The sequence below is a fragment of the Balaenoptera musculus genome, chromosome 5, assembly GCF_009873245.2.
Source record: "Balaenoptera musculus isolate JJ_BM4_2016_0621 chromosome 5, mBalMus1.pri.v3, whole genome shotgun sequence".
Classification (NCBI taxonomy): domain Eukaryota; kingdom Metazoa; phylum Chordata; class Mammalia; order Artiodactyla; family Balaenopteridae; genus Balaenoptera; species Balaenoptera musculus.
In genome coordinates, this window is record NC_045789.1 from 50,669,532 (window position 1) to 50,681,824 (window position 12,293).

The 12,293-nt window shown below is 35.6% G+C and overlaps 1 protein-coding gene across 1 annotated transcript in view; it reads left to right on the top strand.

Annotated features, from left to right (window-relative positions):
- The window catches only part of ANKRD17 (ankyrin repeat domain 17), a 126,302-nt gene that overhangs the window by 66,360 nt on the left and 47,649 nt on the right, over nucleotides 1–12,293 (top strand).

Here is a 12,293-nt window from a genome sequence, read left to right on the forward strand (position 1 = left end):
TGTCTGAGTGAGTGGATTTCTGGTTTGGGGGAGCCCGGAAGACCGAGGTGTAGACTGAGCCGGATTCTTGGCAGGAGGCGGGGGCGCAGCGAACGCTTCCATCTGGGTTGCGGGGCGGGGGCTGCAGCCGGGAGTCCGGGCGCCCGTTCCGCCCTGTGCTGGGCGGGCTTTCCTCCTCGGTCGAGGCTCTTCTGAATTTTTAAGGAGTAGGAAGGGGGGGGCGCGGGGGGAAGGGGTGGGTGGGGGGAATGGGAACCAGATGCCGGGGCTATTTTGTAGTTTTTGTTGTTATTGTGAATTACATCTTTTCTTCCATTTTGCACTTTATTTTTCAATTGGTTATTGCTACTGTAGAGGAAATCTATTGATTTTTGTATGTTGATCTTACCATTTACTTAGTTTTCAATTGAGTCTCTCGAAATTTCTAGAAGGATTATTATGTTTCCTGCAAATGATGGCATTTTGTTGTTTCCTTTTTTCAGTATTTACTTCTCTATTTTGTTTTTTTGTTTGTTTTATTTTGTTTTCTGGTCTTGTTGCATTGGTTAGGTTTCCAGATCTGTTCCCTTCTAGTTCTGATTTGGGCAGTCTTTTCTGATTTACATGGAATGCTTCTAATTTTTAAACTCCTACTTGATATATGCCTTAGATATCTGATAGAATACATTGTCAAGAACAAAAGTGTCCTTCTTGGCTTACCAGGTATTTCCATGGTAATAGATATTGTGTTTTATCATGTGTTTTTGTTGAGATGATACATATTCTTTTCACCTCTAACATTTTAATGTAGTGAATTACATGAATACATTGATGTAATATTGGTAATGGTGTTTCTCATTTTTAGTATTTATTCAGCGAGTATTTGGATACTTGCAGTATCGGATATTGCATTGTGCCAGGAACTTTGCCACAAACTGGTGATAGTGCTAAGTCTGAATGGTTCCTCTCTTTTTTATATGGAGAAGAGAGATAATAAGCAAGTACTCCAAGGACAAGATAATTTTAGACTGTGGTAGTACTGTGGAGGAAATAAAGAGAATGGTATGGTAGAGAGATGAGGAGAGTACCTCCTTTGGTATTATCATCTGAGAAGGTAAAATATAAACTAAGACCTGAAGAATGATGAAAGCATTGGGAAAAACATTCCAGGTAGGGGAAGATCACACATTAATTGGATTTCTTAATGTCTTCTTGATCCCCTTTCCTATATGTGTGTGTGCTCTACTTTTTACACAACTGCTGAATTTTCTAGTGGTGTTTTATTTAAGTTTTTGTTTTATTTAGGTTTTTTTTTCTGTTTAGGTTTGCTAATAGGGTTATTTATGCTTATGAGCTAGGGAGTTTCACCATCTGATTTCTGGACTTCGTAAATAAGATAGTAATGTTCTGTTCCTTCTGAAAGGACTACCCTTAAGATTTCTTCTATGGATATATTCTATCCCATTTCTACCTTTCCTTGAGGTAATTTTGATGATTTCTTTTCTTAGAAAACCATCCATTTTGTTTAGACTTTCACATTTATTGATGTATAGTTGTGCTCAGTTTTCTCCTTATATTTTTTTCTTTCTCTGATTTTCTGTAATCAGACTTGTCAAAGGCTTGTTTCTTTCTTGTTAGACTTACCCAAGAAGGAATTTTTGGTTGTATTAATTACTTTTGTATCTCTCTGAATTTCTTCATTTCTATATTTATCACTATAAGTTATATTGATATATGTTGATTTGTATTTTCTTTTTGAAGATGTTATGTATTTTAAACCTTTCTTGTGCTCTTCTGAATACATTTATGCTCTAAATTTTTCTTTAAGGATTGCTATGACCAAATTCCATTGGAAATAATATGCTCACAATTTTAATTTTTTTTTCCTCCATATTCTGAGAGTTCATGAGTAGGCTTTTTTTCTTTTTAAATTTTCAAGCACAGTGTTATTCTTTTTATTGATAATTTTTAGTTTCTTTTAGCTTAATGGACCAAGAATGTAATTAATTTAAAAAATGTATTAATTTAAAAATATCTGTTGAGACTTTCCTTTGCTTAAGATATGATCAGGTCTATTTTACTATGAAATATAAGTGTAGTTCCTTAATTCTATTTCTGAATTGTCCATATCTTTGCATAATCTACTTGCTTTCCTCCTTTTCTGAGAAAGGTGTGTGGAAAGGTTCCCCCTAAGTTGTGTGAATTTTCAAGTTGCTTAAATTTCTAGTATTTTTACTTTATATGTTTCTGTTATATTGTTAGGGTACATAGAAGTTGAGCTATCACACACTCCTGGTGTATTGTATCTATTATTATTATGAAATTTTTTTTCTGTATAATGCTTTTTGCCTTGAATTCTTCTTTGACTGATATTAATAATGGCACCTTTGACTGGGATTGCTTTTTCACACCTCTGTTTTCAACTTTTATGACAAAAAAATTTAGATCTCTCTCTTGGAATAGCATATAGTTGAGTTTTTTCCTTTTTTTTTTTTAAATCCTAATCTACGTGTCAGTTTTAAAATAAGAGGAATTTTCCCATTCACTTTTATATTAACTTGGTCTTTTGGTCTTTGTTCTTTTTCCTAACATTGAAGATTATGGCGAAGATGTATTTTCTTATTATCCCACACCCCACCCCCTTGTCTTTAACTGAATTGGAGTTTTTAAAATTCTATTTCCCTCCCAGCTTGAAAAATATGTTTTCTTCCTGTTCTTCAGCAGGCATTGGATTGAATTAAACACTGTTTGTAACTAGTTGCTCCCTTTCCCTTAACGTAGGCTTTTGACATTATTTCATTCAAATTTGACTTTACTCTTTTTTAAATAATTTGAAATTTTAGTAATATATTTGTTTTAATATGCTTTTACATTTTTAACTTTAAGGAATTATTTATTAACAACTACCTGAAATGTTAATGAAAGATTATATTCTACTAATTTCTTTTCTAACTCCTTAGTCTTATGATTCCAAGGCTGTCCTTTTCTTGGATTCATTTTTGTTGTTAAGGCATACATTCTCTAAATTGAGACATGTTTGTGGTTTTTAAATTTTCAGAGTGCTTACATCTCTAAAAAATTACCTTGTTCTACAGTTTAGACTTTTTAGAAATAATTGTGCTTCATTTCTTTTCATTGCAAATTGTCTTCTAGCATCTAGTTTTGTATTTGAAAAGTCTAATATCAATCTGATTTTAAATTCTCTTATTAACAGCATCCCCCCTGGAATCTTTCTAGACTTTATATCCTTGGAATTCTCACATTTTACCAGGTCATGACTCTGTGTGTAGGTGTGTAATCTGTATGTGTGTGTATATCTGCATGTGCATTTTAATGCCATCTTACAGGAAATTGTTTTATTTTGAGGCTCTTTTTATGATAATTGATGAATAATGATAAATAGCAGAAGTAGGCTAAATTTATAATTATATTGCATTGTATTATTGATACCGAACTTAAGGAAACCCTTGAAATAATCTATAACTAATTCTGTTAGCAAAAAATCTACTTAAAAACTCTAGATTTGAGAATTCCATACAATTTTTACTTATTTTAAACATTAATAATTTGTTCCCTTTATAAAGTTTATAATTAATGTCAAAAATTTCATATTGTATTGATAATTTAATACTGAGTTGTTGCAGGCAGGTAAGTACTTTGAAGCATAAGAAAAGACGTCATGTCTTGTATTAGCTCTGTGAGAACACTGCTGTGTTTTCCAGTATATCACTGATGCTTAGCACATTCCTAGATCTTAACTAAAATTTATTAGATGGATAAATGAGTATGAATGAAAGAATATAGGTATAAATCAGTGTTTTCTTAATGAATAGACTTTTGAAAGCTAAATTTATTTTAGTCAGGTTCACTTTAGTTTTATTTGCTTTAATCTCAGGATACCAATACCATAATGTCAGACTATTAATTGATACTCTTTTTACAAGGACTTTAAGTGGGCTTTTATTTGATTTTCTTATTTTAATGTATACATAAATCAGTATTCAGGGACTCCACTAGTACAGAAAAATTATACCCCAAATGTATTAATTTTGGGATAATTTACTCTTTATTAAGAGTTGCAGTATTTTAGCTGAATTTTACCCTATTTAAGACTATAATAGAGTGGGATGAATTGGGAGACTGGGATTCACATATATACACTAATATGTATAAAATAGATAACTAATGAGAACCTGCTGTATAACACAGGGAACTCTACTTCACCTTGCTGTCCAGTAGAAACTAATACAACATTGTAAAACAACTATACCCCCCCACGCCCCCCAAAAAAAAGACTATAAAAAATACAGAGCAAAGAAATTTGTATTAGATTTTAGGACCATGTACAGAAGAAAATAACTATGATGTACAGAAGAAAATAATTATGATGACTATGATGATGATTATTTCTTATAATAATAAATATGTGTTTGTATTCAAAGAACTAGGAAGAACACATACCATGTTTTTCTGGGCTTGTTTCAGAAAACTATTAAGAATTTATTCAATCAGTGTTATAAAATTATCATAGATTCAAATTAATCTCTTTTTTAATATTTACCTTTCTATATACAGCCTTTTAATATTATTATCATCTTGAAATTCAGATTACCAGCTTGACATTCAATGATAAGTGGAGGGTGGTTTCCAGAACAACAAGAGCAGTAATAAATTGGTGGATAGTGATGAGATGGGAGGAGGGGGAGTGTTAAAGGTCAAGAAATCCAAATTCTGTAGTTGCTAGCATTCTCGTTTCTTAAAGTATGTTTACTCTCGAAGACTGACCCTTTTTCCTATCCCCACCTTGCATAATCTTTCATTTGATATATTGATCAAATGATTGATAATTCCTAATTGGTTTCTTTGTCTCTGTTGTTCTGTCTATCCAAAACCATCTTTCACATGGCCTCTATCTTTCTAGAACACTGAGTATTTATTTTAATGCTTTAACCCTTCAGTAAGCGCCCATATAAATTCTGAACTTCTCAGCAAGATACTGAAAGACCCCCATCTTACTTAAGCATTATTCTTTTGACTATTTTCATTCAGAATTGTCTTTTCCTTCCTCTGTACAATCACTGTATTAGTATCTATCTTGTACTATTTTCCAATCTTGTTTGATATAGTTAGCTATTTGTACATAGAGTTGCCTTTCTATATTTATATTTGTGGAAGGCATTGATTATTAAAAAAAATCATTTTGCATTACCATTCTCCTGCGGCTGTCCTGCTGCTTTGCACATAGTATGTAATTGGCAGTGAATGTATTCGTTAAATTGAATGGAGTTTCTATATATGATGTCTAGTTAATCAGAATATACTGTATCCTTATTCTTTGGAGTGAATACCAGTTTATTACACTACCAAATGGACTGCTCTTGTCTTATATAGCAGTGATAATACATTTGTTCTGAAGAGGAGTTAGTTTGAAATGTTATGCTAATTTTCACAGTTGGTCCAAATGACGCTACATTTCCACATTTCCATGTGACTTTGTGTTTTGAGTATACAAGGATTGGGAATACCATTAATAGCATAAACAACTTCATTCAGCTCTGACCATTGTTAAAAGACCTTGTTTTTTATTGTTAAGCATTTGTGTTAAGTTTATTTTGGGGAGAAAGTAAAAAATAACTTTTTTTGAATTTTATTTTTTTTTATACAGCAGGTTCTTATTAGTTATCTGTTTTATATATATTAGTGTATACATGTCAATCCCAATCTCCCAGTTCATCACACCACCACCCCACCCCCACTTTCCCCCCTTGGTGTCCATACGTTTGTTCTCTACATCTGTGTCTCTATTTCTGCCCTGCAAACCGGTTAAAAAATACTTTGTTAATCGAATAGTATTACCGTTAAATAATTTTTTTAAACAAAAGCAACCTCTGCAGTAAAACATCACCTTTAATCTTTAAAAACTAAAAGGATTTAATGTGCACAAAAGTATAGAGACTAATAAAATAAAGCCTCTATAAATCTCTTTTTCAGATCACCATTATCAAAAATTTGCCACACCACTTTGTTTTAAATTCCTGACAATATTTCTGTATACTACAATATGCATCTCTAAAAGATAAGGGCATTTTCTTACCTAACCAGAGTAATTCCTTTATACTATTTAATGTACAGTTCATATTCAGATTTCTTCATTTTCCTTGAACATTTCAAATAAGGTCTATATTATTTTGATGGTTATGTCTCTGGAATTTCTTTAATTTAGAACAGTTCTTCCCTTTTACTGTCTCTCTCTCTCTTTTAAAACATGGTCTAGATTTTAGTTTAGTCTGTGTGCTTCTGTTTAATTCAGTGGTTCCCAGTTTCCCACCCCCAGGGTTTTTTTTGATTTTTCCTCCAGGGGGACATTTGGCAATGTCTGGAGATATTTTTAGTATCACAACCTGTGATAGGGTTGCTACTGGCATGTAGTGGGTAGAGGCCAGGGATGCTGCTAAACGTCTTGAAGTGTATATATAGGACAGCTCCCAACAACAAAGAATTATCTGGCTCAAAATGTCAGTGGTGCCAAGATTGAGGAGCCCTGATTTAACTTTTTCCTGATATTTGCCTTAATAATTTTTATAAACTGCAAGTTATTTCAGGGAGGCAAGAGTACTTCATAGGAGGTACTGTGTATTTTATGTTGCATAAATCAGGGGCATATAATGTTTAGTTGTCTCACTTTTAGTAATTAAACATTGGGTTCAGGTGTTGACAGCTTTATCCCTTAAATATAGAATTTAAAGTCAGCTTTTCTAGAGCAGAGTCAAACAACAGCCTCTTTTTCTGGTGGAAAGAATATTGAACTTGTTAATTGGATAACTGATCTCTTGGTGTTAGATCTTTAGAAACTTGCTATCTATATAAGGATCCTGTGATTCTGTTTTCTCATCTGTAGCAATGAATTGAACCTGGTGATTTCTAAGACCCCTGCATTTTGATGGTTCTTTGTATTAGACAAGAATTTGATGCACAAATACCATTTCATAAAATATCCAGCTAGTCAAAACAGCACATCCAAAATAGCTTAGATATAACTTAAATTGTCATGCTTTGAATATTGATAACTTTGACAGATTATTTCCCTTAGGTATGAATAAACTTAGTAAGGACATCCCTTTCCTTCTGTCTCTCCCCTCTTCAGGAAAGTTATTTATACATTTCATTTAAGGAAAATGTTTCAGGATATTTATGTGAATTTCTTATTCAGACCATTTTTAATGTTCCAGAACTTGGCCATTATTCAAAATGAATTTTTTTCTATAGAAATAATATGATAAAAATGAGTTAGGTTTCAATGGGAAAATGCATTTTAGTTTTTCATCTGAATTTCCTCAACTAAGGATATGTTAAAGAGGTATATACCCATAACTTAGTTGACATTTGAATAAAGGGTTACTTATTTTTGTATTTTTATAAGACTGCATCCCCTTATATCAGTCTCTCTACTTGTTCTGTAATGTAGCACAAGAATTTTTCCAGGTGGGAAAAGAGGAATTGGTGTTAAAGGAGGAAGTCCTCTTCTGCTTCCTCTTCAGAACTCCTATGGCTCTTTTTTTCCCCTCTCTTCATCTTATGCACTTTCTACCTTGTATTCTTGTTATTGTATACTTTTACTCTCACATTAAAGAAATAAGCTCCTAGGTAGTAGGCTTAATTTTACACATCTCATAGTAGTAAACAGCAATATCTCTCTTTTTTTTTTAATTATTTATTTATTTATTTATTTATTTATTTATTTTTGGCTGTGTTGGGTCCTCGTTTCTGTGCGAGAGCCTTCCCCAGCTGCGGCCAGCGGGGGCCACCCCTCATCGCGGCGCGCGGGCCTCTCCCCGTCGCGGCCTCTCCCCATCGCGGCCTCTCCCGTCGCGGAGCACAGGCTCCAGACGCGCAGGCTCAGCAGCCGTGGCCCACGGGCCCAGTCGCTCCGCGGCACGCGGGATCCTCCCAGACCAGGGCTCGAACCCGTGTTCCCTGCATTGGCAGGCAGACTCCCAACCACTGCGCCACCAGGGAAGCCCCCAGCAATATCTCTTGTACAAAGACCGTTTGTAATAAAAGTGTGTTTAATAAATCAATGAAGATAGCATTTTGCCCTACCTGCTACCTAATATTTGATTTTTCTATATAAAATATACCTTTAAATTTATTTTTTGTAACTACCTCTCCCTTCTCCAAATACACTGCAACCTTTTAGAATCTGAAAGGGAAGGGTCCCCAAACCATCTTTTTATTTATTCAAGAGTTATTTGAGTCCTGACAATGTGATGAGCATAGTTCTAGTTGCTGTATATATATCAGTGCTCCAAACAAAGTGCCTATTTCCATGGAGTTTAGAGAGACAGTAAATATGTATAATAAGTCATGTGAAAAATTCATGAAAAAATTACGCAGAATAAGCATCTAGAGATGGCTGAGAGACTTGCTTAGGTCTCACAGGTAGCAGATGAAGCAGCAATGGTACCTAGGTCTTTAGATCCTAACAGTATCCTTGAAATTAGTTTATTCTTCATTAATCTTAAACTGGGGGGTGGGAGAGAATATAATAGACATCCTTTCCTATTCTTTTCTTTCATCCTAATGTCTTTTAAAAAATCTATATATAGAATTTCATAGTCACTTGAATCTACTGATTTTTAAGTTATCAAGTTTTTCACATATCAAGAATAGTGGGCTTTAAAAATCAATATGAAAACTTTTATGGATGGGAATTCCCTGGCGGTCCAGTGGTTAGGACTCCGGGCTTTCACTGCTGAGGGCACGGGTTGGATCCCTGGTCAGAGATCTAAGATCCCACAAGTTGTGCTGCACGGCCAAAGAAAAAGAACTTTTATGGAGACGTTTTAAATCAATAAGAAAACATATTTCTTCTGCACTTAGTATCCCTCATGGAAAGACTGACATGCATTTTTCTTAGTAAATTTTCACCAAACTTAGTTAAGATACAATGTGGCATAAGGGGACCTTGTGTCAGAAAATCACTTTTGATTGAAATTTAATACCTTCTGTGATCTAACTTGTAGCTTTGACTTTTCCTATAGTAAACCCTGTATTCTAGCATATAGAAATTTTATGTTTGTCTACCAGTGCTACACTCCTTCTTCTCTTTTTTTCTTATACCAATTAGTTATTTTGGTCAAAATCCTTTCATATTCTTTCTGCATGCATTGTCTCCTTTAAACAGTTTTAGTACCTTTGATCTGTACTTTTGGTTTGGCACTTTGCACTGCTCTTTGATATCTTTTGTTTTCTAAAACCTTAATCTGAAACATTATTTAATTTTTCACCTGTTCATTTTAACCTGTGTTCATTTTTCCATGATTATTTCCTCTTTTTTTTTTTTTTTTTGTCTTCTCCCATTGGATTGAAAAATTGTAGGTATTTTAACAGAGAAAATTTCATTGGGATGCAACTTTTTCTCTAGAAAGACTCATTGTCTGGACCATGGTTAAATATAGGAGGACATAGTTTTTACCACTCTACAATATTGAATCACATGTGTCTATGACCAAACCATGCTGAAAAGTCCCCTTCCTAATGTATAACACTTACGCTTTCACTACTGCCTTTAAAAATAAAAGTTAAAAAAAAATGATTGTCTCGCGAGCTCGCCAGCCTGCAGGCGGGTCGCTACCGGGCGTGGAGCCGGGCGCCCGGGGCGATGGGTGAGTACAGGAAGCGGCCGAGAGGAAAGCACGGGGCTCCCCCGGCCTCCGCGTGGAGTGAGTGGAAGCACGAAGGAGGGTCTGAGGAGGCCGCCTGCACGGCCCTCTGGCGCGGCCGTTGAGGACTCACCACCCCCCACCTCCGCGCGCGCAGTGCGCCCCCTCCCCCCGCCCCCCCGCCCGGTGCGCCCCGCCGTTCCCGCGCGCGCCGTCCCGGGTGGGACCTGCAGCCGCAGGGCCCAGCTCTTGCCTCCCAGCTCTGCCGCCCGCTGCCGGGCTTCGCTGGGCCGGGAGCGCCGTCCGACTGCCGGAACGAGCCTTTCCGGCTGAGGAGGCAGTGCGTTCATTTGGGCGCGCCCCGGGAAGGAAGGTGCCTCCCGGCGCGCATCGAGAGCGGGGCGGGGAGGGGCCGGGCTTTGCCTGCGGCCCGGGAGAGCAGCGTTGGGACCGCGGAAGGGCGCCTGCCCCCTCGGGGTCTGGGATTCCGGGACCCCTGGCTCCGTTGAATGTCCGGGACGGAAGGGGCCTGGTCGACCCCGTCCGCCACCCTCCCCTCCCCCTTACCACAGACCGGGGAAATGGACGCCTGGAGAGCGGAAATCCAGTTATCAAAGTTGACTCCAGAAGAGAGAACGTAACAGACCTAACAATGGAAGAAATTGAGAAAGTTATCAAAAAGCTACCATCCCTGAAAACACCAGTCCCAGATGGTGTTTCAGGTGAATTCTTTTAACTTTCAAGAAAAAGATAATAAGATTTAAATTGTTCACCAGCTTAAAGAAGGAAAAATGACAGATTTCTTTTACAAAGCCAGTGGAACATTGACACCTGAACTTGACATGAAGATAGTACTGAAATTGGAAACTTGGTTAAAAAAAATCCTTCCCGAAGAAGATCTTAAGCAGAGTTAACGTGTTTCTTTTGGTATTTCTGATTGGAATAAATTTTTTTTAAGTCCAAAAAAAGAAAAAAACAAATTATTGTCTTTTTCTTAACTCCCTCCTATCATATAGGTATTTAAGGTTAATACATAGCAAAATTTTTGAAAATTTTCAAATATTTACGGAGATTATTTTCAGAGTGTTCTGTGTCTATTTATATTTGAAATACTAGAAATCTGAAATGTTATTTCATATTAAACTGCATTAGCTTAACGGAAATTTAGAAAGAAGCATATTATTTCCCCCTAAATTTAACATTCAATATTAAATATGTATTGATTAAATATAGGATTTATGCCTGGTTGCTAGACAGGTGACTTTTAAAGACGGAACAATAGAGTTTCTGATGTTATGTTGGTTAAGAATTTTATTTCCGAAGTTTTAAAATCTTATTTCTGACAGCTAGATACTAGGCATGAGGGTAATTGTGTTCTAGGTTGTTAGTAACTTTTATATCTATTTTAGTTATTACAGTGTTAGAAGTACTTTAGACTTGTGAAATAAATTTCACCTGATCATGTTAGTGATTTTTATATAATAATTATCAACTTTTGATCAGCAGACTGTAAAGAATTATATCTTTATACCTATTGGTAAGTAGCACTATGACAAGGGATGTCAAAACAAAACTTTTCCCCATGTCTTAAGAGTTGCTCTTTTCTAATTCTTTACATTTCTTTTAATTGAATCTGGTCTATGTTACTGTATCAGTGGTTCTCAGTGTAAGGTCTGCAGCCCTCTCAAGTTCCCAGAAATCATTTCAGGATGTTCAAGAGGTCAAAAATGTTTTCATCACAATACTAATATGGTATTTGCCTTTTGACTGGGTTGATATTTGCACTGATGATACAAAAGCAATGGTAGGTAAAACTGCTGGCCTCTTAAGGCCATGGCACCAAATTGTGCCAGTATCATTGTAGTTATCACTGCCATATACTCACAGTTAAAAAAATAAAATGAAAGGCCAGTTTCACCTGAAGAATAATCTTGATAGAGCAAGAAATATTAATTTTTTGAAATTTCCACTTTGGAATACATGTCCTTTTAATGTTATTGTGTGACAAAATGGGAAGTACACATAAAGCACTTATGCATATAAAAGTATGGTGGTGTTTGAGGGAAAAGCACTTGGGCTTTTTTGAGATGTGAGGTGAATAGTCCACTTTTTTTTTCATGAAATGTCTTTTTTGCTGGAAAAATATAAAAGACAGACATACTATGCCTGTCAAACTTGGGCATTTGGCAAATGTTCTCAGAAATGATCGAAGTGAGCCTATTCCTTTAAGGGAAACAATCAACAGTATTTGTCACCAATGATAAAGTTAAGCTTTCAAGCACAAACTAGAATTTTGGAAATTTTATTTGCCTGGGCTTGACAGCGTTCCAGTACTTAAAAACTTTTGTAATGAAGCCAGTAGTGATATTAATGTTTTGATTATGTGATATTGTAGTTTGATTTCAAATACGGTAAATATTAATAAATATAACCCTTATATGAAGTCCTTGGGAGCAGCACAGTACTTTCTAGGTGTATAAAGGTGTCCTGAGAACAAAAGATTTAAGAACAGCTAATTTAGGTCCTCTACCAAAGTCAAAGGTTTCATGTCTAAGTATTAAGCTCATAACCTCTCCCATCCACTACCCTTCCCCCATGAAATTAGAATAGAAAAGAATACATATGATTTCAGTAAGAAAAGAAAATAGACTA